This window comes from Camelus bactrianus, chromosome 8 (genome assembly GCF_048773025.1).
Source record: "Camelus bactrianus isolate YW-2024 breed Bactrian camel chromosome 8, ASM4877302v1, whole genome shotgun sequence".
In the NCBI taxonomy this organism is placed as follows: domain Eukaryota; kingdom Metazoa; phylum Chordata; class Mammalia; order Artiodactyla; family Camelidae; genus Camelus; species Camelus bactrianus.
Window position 1 is genome coordinate 74,710,794 of NC_133546.1, and position 13,934 is coordinate 74,724,727.

The window sequence follows — 13,934 nt, forward strand, 5'->3', positions numbered from 1 at the left end:
TTTGTTTTTCAGTAGTGCTCTGGCTTTCTTTGGTAGCATTCTTTTCTTCAAATACTTGACACGCTCTTGTTTCTTGTGTCCAATGAAGATTCTGCCCTAGCCTTTATTCAGACATCTCACCTTTGTTGGGCACCTTCTCTTTGTCAGGCCTGGTGTGTGGAAGTTAGAAAGATTAGCACACATTTCCCCGTTCTCAAGGATTTTGCATCTGGAAGGAGATAGAAGACCTCACAAGGCCACACGTTTTAGGTGCCCAAGGAGAGGTGCAGGGGCCCCGAGGGGACAGTCTGGGGAGACTGGGGGCAGTTTCCTGGAGGAGACTGTGAGTGAACTGGACCCGTAAGGATCTGACACCTAAATAGTCGCTTTTTTCTTGTTGTTCATTCACTCATCAACAGCTGTTTATTGAGTTCCCATTATGGTAACACAAAGTGTGCTGCATGCTGGAGCTGCTGCAGTCATGCCAAAGCACAGGGTTTGCTCCCATTCAGTTTATCTAGTGAATATTTGTTCAAGAGCCTTGCCTCCCCCTTTAGGAATGAAAACAAGTAGTGAAGATTTAGGGAAGAACTAGTGAAAATGACAATGATTAGCAACTTGTGTGTGTATGTGTGTGTGAATATTTTTTTAGGACTTCAACTTTATTCCTCGCATTATTTTTTTCCTTTCTTTTTTACCTTTTGACCCATTTCACCCATTTATCCCATCCTCCGACTCCCACCTCTGGCAACCACCACTGTTTTCTCTGTGGATGAGCTTGATTTGTTTTTTGTTGCTGTTGCTGTGTTTTTGTCTTCTTTTGTTTTTTTTTTTCAGATTTCACATAAAAGAGAGATCATATGGTATTTGTCTTTCTCTAAATGACTTATTTCCCTTTAGCATAATGCCCTCAAGGCTCATGCATGTTGTAGCAAATGGCAAGGTTTCACTCTTTTTTATGGCTGAATATTATATATGTGTGTATATGTATACACACACACACATACACACACATATATATATATATATACAATTTCTTTCTTCCTTCGTCCTTCGATATACGCTTAGGTTGCCGTCATATCCTGCCTATTGTATATAATGCTGCCATGAACATAGGTGCGTATATCTTTTCAAATTAATGTTTTTGTTTTCTTCAGATAAATACCCAGAAGTGGGATTGTTCTATTTTTAAGTTTTTGAGGAGCCTCCGTAGTGGTTGCACTGATTTGCATTCCCACCCACAGTGCCCCAGGGTTCCTTTTTCTCCACATACTCACCAACACTTGTTATTTGTTGTCTACTTTGATAATTGAATTCTAACAGGTGTGAGGCGATGTCTCACTATGGTTTTGATTTGCATTTCCCTGATGATTAGTGATGTATCTTTTCATGCATCTGTTGGCCATCGGTATGTCTTTTTTGGAAAAATGTCTAGTCAGGTCTTCTGTCCATTTAAAAATAGGATTGTGTGGGATTTTTTGCTATTGAGTTGTATAAATTCTTTATATATTTTGGATTTTAGTCCCTTATCAGATATCTGATTTGCAAATATTTTCTTTCATTCAGTAAGTTGCTTTTCATTTTATTCATGGTTTACCCAGCCATGCAGAAGCTTTTTAGTTTGATGTAGTTCCACTTGTATATTTTCGCTTTTGTTACTTTTGCTTTTGTAGCTGTACTTATATCTCACAAAATAGGTTTTAAAACAAAGGAGGTAATAAGAAACAAAGATGGATTTTACATAATGATAAAGGGGTCAATCCAAAAAGAGAATGTAACATTTATAAATATTTATGAGGCTAACACGAGAGTGCCTAAATATAGAAAGCAAATATTAACACACCTAAAGGGAGAAGTAGTCAGTAATTCAATAGTAGCAGGGAACTTTAATATCCCACTCCATCAATGGATAGATCATCCAGACAGAAAATCAGTAAGGAAACATTGGCCTTAAACAGCATGTTAGACCAGAAGAACTTAAAAGATATATACAGAACATCCCTTCCAAAGTAATCGAATATATTATAATAGGTACTCAACCAATGTGTGTTTCCTCTGCTTTCCTATCCACAGTGTAATTGTTCCTGTGTTGAAAGGGAGGTGGAGACAATCGTTTTAGGTTGAGTTCAGTTTCATATGTGGCTTTAACAAAAACAAACATCTTCACTTTGTGAAATAATCCTTTAGAATTTTTAATGAGTTAAATGTTTTAGTATATACAAATCTTGGGTTGTTATTATATGCTACTTGTAGTAAATAGTAACAATTTATTGATCACTCAGTGATTTAAATATTTCATCCAAATCTGTGTCTTTTGTTCCCAATGTTATTGACAAGATTTTCCTTAGATCTAGTGTGCTAATTTTTGAAGAGTTTCCTTAACATTGTTATGCTTAGATTAGGGACTATCCAGAGACAAGTATATATTTACTTTTCTCATTAACTGTAAGATACATATTACTAATCTTTTAGTGCATTTTACTTTTGGCCCAATGAGATAAGATGAGTAAAGCTTTGAGAATGCAATCACCCCAAATCTCTTTCCAAATTATGTGTAACTCATCACAATATTTCTGAAGGTGTTAAGTTCTGAGAATCCCTACTGTAATCTGTGGCATCTTGATGAAAAGCAAATTTTACTTTTATTTATGCCCATACACTCATTGTGAGTTAGACAACAGTTCTGAGTACTCATATGAGTAAATCCTGTCCCACGTGGATCAAAACCCACCAATGGCCTCCTGTTTCCCTCAAAATAACACTGAAGCTCTAACCACGGGCTACAAGGTTTCCCATGATGCATAGGGCTCCCCCCCCCCGACTCCTCACTCCCTTTATCGTCTCCTCCACTCTCCCCTGGTTCAGATCTGTCCTAAGGTCTTGGCACCAGGTTATATACACGTGGAATGCTCCTCTAGGCAGTCACTTGCCTCTTTCCTTCACATCACGTAGGCTCTTTCTCAGAAATCACTTTAAAATAGACAGGCCTATTCTGACATCTCTTTGTAGAAAGCATCCTTCATTCCACCTCTGTCTCCTTTCTTAGCACTTTGATTGTCCCCTGACATGTTATAATTATGCTTCTATTTACTTCCCCAACTAGAATGTGAGTTCTGTGAACACCAGACAGAGAACAGCGCATAACAGGAGCTATAAATATATTGAATGAATGAATGAACATTGCTCCTCAATGAGAGTCTAAGTCATCAACTCAGCTGTTTCTAAAACCTTTAAATTCTGTGCCCCAATTTCCCAAGGAGACCTGACCAAGCAGGGTGAAGGGACCAGTTTGCAGAGAAAGAGCTGGACAAGTTAAATCATAAGGAACTATTGTATTACTCACTTCAGTTCTACACTTTTTCTTTTAAAAACCAAAGGTTTTTTGTTGTTGTTGTTGTTTTCATTGTTTTTTTTTTTTAACATAGTGATCTGATTAGTTTTAGCTTGTTATTGCCAATTAGTTAATGAAGAATCAGAAGTATTTGGAAGAAAGCCACAAGTTTTGGCATGACTTACTGTTTACCTTTATTTGCCTGTTTTCTCATCCATACTGTGATGCTTCATTAATCTGATTTACTGCTTTTGTTTTTCCTTCTAAATACAATGATTCCCCTCTCATGGAGAAACATGGTTTGAAATTCAATCACTGCTTATTAACATGCAGCCATGATAAGTATTCTATATCAGGACACCTAATCAAACTCTCCTAACCATGCCCTCTGTCCAAGACTAAACCCTTGATGACATTTTTTTGAAATAATAATTAAGACTTTTCTTTGATTTAGACTCAATTATTATAATTTTCTGAATCTTTTAATTCCTTTTTCTTATTTAGTGTGGTTAGCAACCTAATTACTTAGCAACCGCATTACTCCCTCAGTTCTTTAAGACCTTTGCTGATACCTTCACCCCCTCACAGGTGAAATTCCCTGAGTTTTGTAAAATAGCAGCTCAATTTCAATGTTCCTGAACCTAAGAGGGAGTGTGATCTGCGGTCTCTTTGGGAAAAAATCTTTCAGTTTATTTTTGGATTAATATCTTCCATATAAGTTAAGTTCCCCCAAAGTGTAGGCTTTATGAGATCATTGCTTTGCTAATAGACTTTCAGAGAAAATCAAAACAATTTAAAAAGAAATGTTAACTTACTTGACTCTATAGTCAAAAACTTTGGTATTGGTTTTTTTCTCCTACCTCCACCCTCTAATCTCACTATGTGGAAGTTTCCATTTTGAGTGTTCTAGTGTGTTATCCCAGAGATTACTAGTGAATTTCCCTTTATTTCCTTTCCAATCTGATGTTACCCAGATGTCTATTCTGTAGACACACCACAGCAATAAAAATAATTGAATCAAAATACACTCATAATTTTTAAAAGAATATTTTCCCCCAGTAATACCTTCAAAGAAGTAGGATTTAATATTATGCTTTTGACTTTTTGTCTATGTCAATATGAGCAATAAAGAATATTTCTTCATCCTTTCTAATCCAGTGTTGAATATATTGGATTAACTGAGAGGTTCTTTTTGTTTGTGTGTCACTTTTACTCCATCTGATATAATCTCATCCAGTCTGTAGAAATTTGAAGTTGAGATTTACTTGTATGCCTTAAATCTAAAATCAACATATAATATCGGTATAATAATGGTATTATATACTCATACAATTCTAGTGTTATTTCTTTTTCCTTTTCTTTTTTTTTTTTTTGGCCTTTTTTTGCCATTTGCTTGGTTTTTTTTTGTTGAAGTTCATTCAGTTTACAATGTTGTGTCCATTTCTAGTGTCTCTAATGTATTTCTTAATCTCTACCAAGCATTAGTGATCGTAGAGAAACTCATTCTAAAAGTTTGTATTATTTTCCGCTGCCTTAAGGATAAATTTATCAGACTGAGTTGTGAAAGAGCCATTATGGTGGACAAACCCATCAGCTTCGTTGAGCAGATTTTCCCAGTGATGGGGAAGAGCAGGGAAACAGACAAATGGACTGACCCGGCTTCGGGGCTTTTGCTGGGGGATGTAATGGAAGGTCGGACACACTACATATAAAAATATGAGTACCGGGGAGTCTGAAATTTCATAATTTGTTGGAACTGAAAGCATCAGGTTTTAGTTGAAGGAACAGCAAAAGAATCATTCCTTACCTGTGGTAAATATGGAAGAAATGACAAAGCTGAATTGCATATGTCTGTGTGAAAAATGTCTAGTTTGCATTCTAGCTGTTGGCTATTTATGATTCACTTTTTAATAATTTATTAATTGTAAAAAGAATAACTTAATGACTTGTGAATATTATGAAGAGCTTAAGGCACACATTTTGGTGCAAGCAAAACCAACCAGTCTCTGCAATGGTAGGGTTTTGACAACACTGGCAATGAATATACCGTTGAAAAACTCCTAATGAGTGTTTCTGTATTTTAGGGTGGAGTTGGCCTTAAAGGTGAATTGGGTGCTCCTGGAATTCCTGGGGAAAAGATATGTTGATTTGCTGTTTGATTAAACTTTGGGGCTGTTTTACCAGGTTGTGTCAGGTAGGAAGGGATAATATATAGAACAAATCTGGTATTTTGGGGGTTCAGCAAATTGTGGCCCCACAGCTGGGCTGCCAAAATCTCCCACTGTGTAATTTGGTAAATCAGGTTTTACAGGGACTGTAAACCACACTGGTGTGTTTCATACTGGCTAAGGCTGTTTTTGTGCTGCACCACAGTATTTGGTAATTGTGGCAGAGATTCAAAAATGTTTACTGTCTGGCCCTTTGCAGAAAACACTTCCTCCAGAACACTGGCCATTATTCTGAGACCCAAGTCTTCTTCATTTCACTATTTTATGTATGGTGTAGTATCTTTTAATATGTACCTCACTGTAGACATAAGTAAATGCTTAAATATATAGTACCACATGAAATGCAATAAAGGAAAATACAAGAAATACACCTCAATCCATCAACAAAATGCCATAGAGGTAGTACTTATTTCATAGGACGGTTGATTTCCACATTGTCTTCTCTAATGTTGTAAAGATGATTCCAAGTAATGAAGTTACTCCCAAGAGGTTTGTGTCGCAGTTCAGTATACTTATTCAGGAGACTTTAGCAAAACCGTTATATTTGTAAATTCAACTGCAATTATCTTGTCTTATTTTTCACTTAGATTGCTGAATTATTAAAGTTGCACATGTTGATGCTAAGAAAATTCTCTTCTTCACTAAAATAAGTTTAACATAAGTTTCTGTAGCTATTCTTGCTGTGCTAATTATCCAGTCCCTTGTGCCTCATAATCTACAAGGTCATGATCCTTGTGGTTATTAACCTAAAGCTGTCACAAGACAACTGAGGCTGAAGTGGTAGGAGGTCCAGAACTTATCAGACAGATATTTTCGTGTCTCTGATATCTGACTGCTTCCTTGATGCTGCTTTTTTTCCTTTAAGAGTGATTCAGCCCGATATGCAGATACTTTACTCCTTAAATGTTAGACTCAGTGAAACCCAACAAACTTTGCTGGACAGTGATACCTTGCTGCAAGCTAATGCTTATTTGGAACGCTGTCCTCTTGCTTCATCTTGCTGATGACTTTAACTGAAGACTCTTCATCACTGGTTAAAATTCCATCAAACACATGTTTAAAGCTAATTCCTTCCAAAGCCTTCTCCCTAGAGAAGACTCCTCCATCACCCACCTCCTAAAGAGACATTATGCACTTAATTCACCAATCTCTTCCTAAAATATATGGTAACAATCTGATAATTTACATTTAGGATCATTGGGATGTTTCAAATTACTTTGAATATGGAAACATTTTTTTTTTACAAAGCTAAGTACAGAATCACGGGAGGACTTGGACTATAAAATAGATTATTGAGCTTCTTTCCTGTGGGATGTAAAGTAAAATTTGTATGAGTTTATGCAATTAATTATGGGAAAGCAGGATAAAATTCCCCTGGTATACTTTAAATCAGAACTGACTAAGATTGTTATAAAATACTGTTAATTTCGTTGCACCAAAGGGCCATCTCCTGGATCCTGTTTGTGAAAACCAGGTATGAGCTGCTCCTGATTGGCTGTAGAGGAGGCTCTCAACTCCCAAAGAGGAGCTGAAATTGTTGGGATTCAGTACAAGAACTAGACCAAGTAATCAACAGGCTCAACCCAGTCAGAAGTTGATTGGATCCATCTTAAAGGGTCATGAGAATAAAAAGGCAATAGGCTAGATAGTTAATTATGAAAACCAAGGAATTCTCCAGAAAAAAATAGTTTCTTCGAAAAGAGGGGACATTTTGAACAGATGGAAAGAGCTAGATCAAGACATGGTGTTGCAGAGACAAACACTGCTCTGCGTTAAAGGCTTTGTTGCTGTTCCTAGAAGCCCACATTCGTAGAAAGAACTTCGTGTGATGATTCATCCCACACTCCACTTAAAGTGAAACTTGAACACATATAAGGGGATATACCAGCTATTGATGTATTGTTTCGACCTAGTAATTCTGGGGACAGGAAGCCTCATCACTTGGGGCCCATTTCGCCAAAATGATGACAGAGTGAGTTCCACAGAATCTGTGTGAAGACATTGTCTTCAGGGAACTTCAAAGCTAACTTGGTAAAGGAGAAGCCATATCTACAGTGTTCTAAAACCAATGCAAACTGTCCTGGCAAACTTTCTCTCATGTTTCCCAGTTTCTTTGGGTCTAATTTACTTGGATTGCTCTTAAAGAGCCTTGCAGACAGTTAGAGAATCCATGCAGCTCCCAGTAGACCTAAACATGGTGTCAGGCAACATTTAGCTCTTGGGTCCTGGTTTCAGGCATCCTCAGAGATCCTTACAGTATCTGTAGAATCACCAAATCTTGGACCATATCCTCCCTTCAAGGTCAAGGTCACTGGTGGTGCCATCTGCTTCTAACCTGTCACTTCATTTAGCTGATAAAGGGGTACAACCCTCCTAACTGAAGAAATGGCTCCTCAAGTGGGTTTTTCTCAATGCTGTAATCCACAGGTTACCATTCATTTAAAATAACTCTAATGAATACACATGCAATGGAATAACAAGAAAGCTCCTATGTTATCTAATGGCATGGTTAATAAGTTTTAAATATCTGACTCCAATGAAACTATATCTATTTATTTATTTACTATTGAAGTCTAGTCAGTTTACAGTGTCGTGTCAATTTCTGGTGCACAGCATCATGTTTCAGTCATATATATAAATACATATACTCTTTTTCATAGTCTATCCATTTTTTAAATTTTTTAAATTTCAAAAATTGTAAATCGTAGTTGTTAAAGATGAATGCTAATGTTTGCCATAAAATATTTCAATTGTTTTATGATGAAAATAACTTGATTTTTTTTTAAGTTTCCAAAGAAAGGTGTTCTTGAAGTGTTATGTATCCTCAGAGCTGTGTCTCCCATGGCTAGCTTAATGCGTCTCCCAGAGTATTCATACCACATCACCAAGCTTCACTTTGATTCTGCGTCTCAGCATTTGTGATTCTTTGGGTTCTTTCCTTAGAATTATAAGTGCTTAAGAGTTCGGTTTGAAGATTTTTTAAAAAGATGAATTGGGTGGGAGGGTATAGCTCAGTGGTATAGCGTGTGCTTAGTATGCACAAGGTCCTGGGTTCAATCCCTAGTACTTCCATTAAATAAATAAATAAATAAATAAATAAATAAATAAATAAATAAATAAATAAATAAATAAATAAATAAACAAACCTAATGACCTCCCCCCCCCCCAAAAAAATCTAAAAAAAGAAAAAAGATGAATTGTGTCACTTCGAGCAAGGACATGTGCAAAATGCCGGAGAATATATATCTCAGGTACAATGTTCTCAAAGCCAAGAAGTTTTTTTCATTTTTTTAAGGTGGAATATTTAAACTAGAAAACTGATTTATGTTAAATGGAGCAAAGCAGATTCTGAGCAGTGTAGAGTAAAATTTGTATATTAACTGCCCTCTACACTTACATTCAGTGTGATACGGCAATAAATTAAGTGATTTGCATATAGATCCCATTACTCAAGAATAAACCTATACTTTGCAACTTCGTTACGGGATGGCGGTAAATTTCCCTAAGTCAAGGCCCTGAACAAAGTATAGTTTCCTGAGGTGGTGTTTTTCTTCTGAGGCCCAGAAGAAAAATAGGACACTGAACAGCACTATATTATAAAATCAGTTCATGGAATATGGCGTCATGGCAACTCCGAGCATGAAGATCTACAGCATTTAATTATGCCCTTTTGTAATTATAATACTCATCACCTTGTACAGACTTGCGTAGGCATTCCAGGGTGAGACATAGATGGCCTTACTCCAACACACTGCAGAAATATAACTGTCCCCCCTGCGTTTATTCAGCACAGATAGGATTTTGCCTAAGAGATTTGGTAAATTTTCTGTTCTGGGTTCTTATAAGAAAATCTACTCTCTATAGCAAGTGTCATTAGATATTAGTCACTGGTGAATTCTGGTAAGCTTGGTTAGACAGAAGCCACTGTCAGTCAAGACAAGGAAATTGGATGGTCCTATTTCCAAGAGAAGTGAGTGGCTTAATGCAGAAGATCACACAAGTGCATGCATGCAGACATCACACACATGCACACACACAGCACACACATGCTCACAACTCACATCCTCGTGATATGCAGTGGGGAAAGGAGATGAGGAGTTGGACCTTGGGAGCAAATTCTACCCACTGTGCTGCCTCCAAACATCACACTCCAAGCATACTTGTGTTTATTACCTGACTATTTCAAATAAAAAATTGCCTCACTCTCGATTTCATTTAGAGAGGTCATGTATCAGACATGTTTTTGGAGAAGTGAGGATAGTTTTTAAAAATAGGAAGCATTATCGCCCAATAATCTTAATCTTAACAATGTGATAGTAAAAATTGAATACAGAGTCTAATTTATGTTAAAACCTATTTTGTATCTGCTGAATTACCTAGAATTTGTCCTAAAATGTTTATTTTAGTGGGAAAACATTTGCAAAGTTAATTTCATTTTTCGTGGGGTAGGAATGCTGTGATCGCCATCACTGTTGTGTCATCCAAATGCTAAATACCCAGAGTTAGACTTCCTGGGTCTGAATCCCAGGTCCAAACTGTGCTCTGTGTAATTTAGGGCATGTCTCCTAGTGTTTCTAAGTTTTCTTTTTTATGAAACAGGAATTATATTGTACCTACTTTGAGTTTTGTCTTAAAGATTAGACAAAATTATTCTTGAAAGTACCAGCTCAGTGCCTGACATATAAATATTTGGTAACTAATAGATATAATTATAAGAGGAAACAGTTTGATAATCCTAGTACTCTAAACTCTGGCTTACTATAAAACCAAATTAGAACCCATTTGAGGGAATGTATATAATTTATATTATTTATTCAAAATACATTGAGTGGAAAAGTTAAAGTAAAAGTCACGTACTTTTATTGGTTTCTGAAAACAAATTGGGTATTAGGAATCTAATGAATTTTCAACCTAATGGAAAAGTATATGATTGTAAATGTTCACAATAATGATAATAGCAGCCATTTATTTAATAATTATTTTGTGCTATATACTATCAAGAGACTTCTTTATTTTATTTTATTCATTCCCCACGATATCTCTATGAGGTACAATTTATCATCAGTGTTTAACAGATGAAGAAACTAAGATCTGGAGAGAATAAAAACTTCCCCAAGATAAACAACAAGGTCTTACTGTAGAGCACATAGAACTATATTCAATACCTCGTAATGGCCTATAATGAAAAAGAATATGAAAAGATATATATATATATATATATATATGTATATAATTGAATCATTCTGCTGTACACCAGAAATTAACACATCATAAACTGAATATACTTCAATAAAAAAATAAAAATAAAATCTCCCCAGAATTTCATTGCTAACAAAGAGTGGAGTCAGAAACTGCATCTCTACTCACCTGAATGGCTCTTGTGCTTTAACCATATTACCTTATCTGGGTCGCCCTGAAATGCTCACATTTCCTTTGCCATTCAGTTATACATGAACATATATATATATATATATATATATATTCATTGTCACATTGTAAAATGATTATAACTTTATAAAAAATGTTTAAAAAATATAAATAAATTTAAAAAATAATTTAAAAATAAAATAAAATAAAATAAAATAAAAGTGGAGCTACCATAAAAAAAAAATCATTTGCTTGCAGCCTAGAGAGGGAACTGCCCAGAGGGCTTCTTTCCTTCCTGCTCCAGGGAGGGCTGTGTCCCTTGTCTTGAAATCTAAGGACCCCTTTTAAAGTCTACCTAACCTTGGAGATTCTTTCCCACCCTCAAAAGGTGTGTCCACCTCTTAAAAATCATCATCAGACTTTTTTACCAAATGAAAGGATTTTGTCTAATTTTACCTTCTGAAATAAGTATTATGAAAACAATACAGTTTGATTTAGTTTGGTTTCCAAATTCAAAATTAACCTTAAAATATGCTTTCAGATTTCCCACACCTGACTCTCTGGAGATCCTATCTGCTCTGCATGCCCACCTCCAGGCAGGCCAATCGTGGCCATACTTTTCAGATTAACCTCACCTCAGCATCTAACCTAGACAATTCTCTATGCTCTCCATCAAATATGCTTTCAGTATATATGTGTAAATTTTATATTTGATCAGATACATCTATAAATTGTACATTCATTTGGTTAAAAAGAAGTGTTTAATTTAGTACCATGACTTTATTTTAAAAAAATCAAACTTGTAGAAGTTCAAAAGCCATATACATGAAGGTGCTTAAGAAGTGTGTCTGATAATGTAGTGAGTGATTTTGCTGAGTTGCACGTCTTAAAAATAGTTGGGCTAACTGTCCTCACTACGAGGTGCTTTGTGTGATGGGTCTTTTCACCATAAACTGTTGAAGTCCCCACCCCCCAACATCTTTGCAGTGGGATGAGACTGAACTGGGTGGATTCATTGTTTCCTGTCTTTGTATTTCTTTTCTGTTGAAAAGTGAAATGACTGTGTGATCTTTGCATCTTGATTTTCCCTTTAAAAAAAACATCCTATGAGAAGACTGCATCTTCAGGAAATAAAGACAGATGCTGTTACAGTTTATGAAGGCGCAGACAAGGCTGGTAGCTGTTGTGAATTACAATGAACTCTCCCACAGCCTTGGTCCAGCTGTAGCATCAATGCCTCAGAGACTCTGAAACTTATAGGCATTTACTGAGAAAGCTAGAGGATTTTTGTTGTCATCTGGCTTTCTCTATGTATTAGCTAGTTTCACCCAGTTTTTCCAGTGAAATTCAGAATTAAGCATAATTTCAGTCTTTCCCAAGTTAAAAAAGTTAAAATATCCATTTGTATGTGACAATTTATTGTAGGAAGCAAAAGACTCCATGAGCTGGAGGAGAAAAAAAAAAGGATGATGAAGCTTTCATCTAGAAAATGGGCTATTTCCTTTCTGTGCAGTTTGTCAAGGTTTAGAAAACACACATGAGCTCTATGTTAGAGAAAATACCTCTTAAACAGAGAATCACATGTGTACTCCTGTATTTCACAAAATTCTGCAGTGAAATGAAGGTATAGTCAAATCTGGATGTAGAAGTGAAACTTTTATCATAACCAATTTCAATTCGTGAAAAAGATGACCACCAGGAAAGCAGTTTTGGCAGCCTGCTTTTCTGGCTTCACTTACTACAGTTACCAGAATGATGTTTGAATTATCAGTGGAAAAATTACCTGGAGTAATTCTCATTTAGGTGTTTTACCTGTGGGCAGTATATTGATACAGTACAGCAGTAAAATAAGCGGACACATGAGAAGGGGATACGTAATTGGACAAGAAAAAGAAACGGAAACTTGCTCGCTCTGCAGTTGATTTTATTTCTCGGTTGTTTCTTATTCCCTCCAAATACCTTCCACTCGCACCCCAAGTGGAGTAGTTGGCAGAGAACATGACAGACGGATGACATTTGCAGTGGATCTAGATCCCAGGCATTTGACTGTTATTTGCTAAACAGCCAGATTTTAAGAACCTAGTCTGCTAAGGTTCCCATCTGGTTGAGTGCCCTGTGAGAATCGCACACAAATGTTACAGTGTTGCCACACAAGAGATCACACGGTCTCTGTTTCTCTGCACACTTTAGTGGCCGCATATTTTATTCTTGGTGTAGATTGCTGAGATAGTACTCAATAGCAAATCTAGCAAGGTACTTGATATTCTACAAAGAAGCCTACAATTTCAGATATTATAATTTAATTTTTTGGTTGGGGGAAGGTAATTAGGTTTTTAGTTATTTATTTATAATGGAGGTACTGGGGATTGAACCCAGGACCTCATGCATGCTGAGCATGCGCTCTACCACTGAGCTACACCCCATGCCCCCTCAGATATTAGAATTTTCTTAACATGGCTCTGTCTAAAGGTGCTTTTAGCAGTCCAGTCAGGGACAGTCATAGCCAGTAGAAGGTACTGCATGAACCTAGGTGTCATGAGTTGAGTCCGAGTAGAAGATTCCAGAAGATGATCGCAGACAATCGTATCTTTCTTCCCTCCCACCGTTGCTGCCTTTTCGCTGATTACTCAGTTCAAAGTTCAAGAAAAATTGCATCTTTTTCATGAAGTCTCTTTGGCCCCCGGGGCAGGATCAGCAGCCCAGCACTCTGCTCATGCTGCACTTTATTTCCATTACCAACACGGTCTGTGTCTTGGTCCCTATTGTGAGCTCCTGGGGGACAGGACTAGGTGTCTTTCTCACTCCTGCCACCCCAGCACCTGGCCCTGCGTGCGGCACTCGACTGGTTCTGGATAAATGTGTGTTGAGTTGTTCATAAGTCAAGAGGACTTAGCCACAGGCCAATAGAGAAGAGACACAGAGGACGATTGTTAGAAAATCATGTGAAGGATGGGAATAGTCCCCAAAGACCTTCTGAACTTCAGGGAATAGGAGGGCAGAGGACTCCCCCAGATACCTGGCGAAGCCGA

General features: G+C 36.8%; 1 protein-coding gene across 1 annotated transcript in view; it reads left to right on the forward strand.

Annotated features, from left to right (window-relative positions):
• COL19A1 (collagen type XIX alpha 1 chain) overlaps positions 1 to 13,934 on the forward strand; it is a 325,408-nt gene that overhangs the window by 65,572 nt on the left and 245,902 nt on the right. The gene's annotated exons all lie outside the window — the stretch shown is intronic.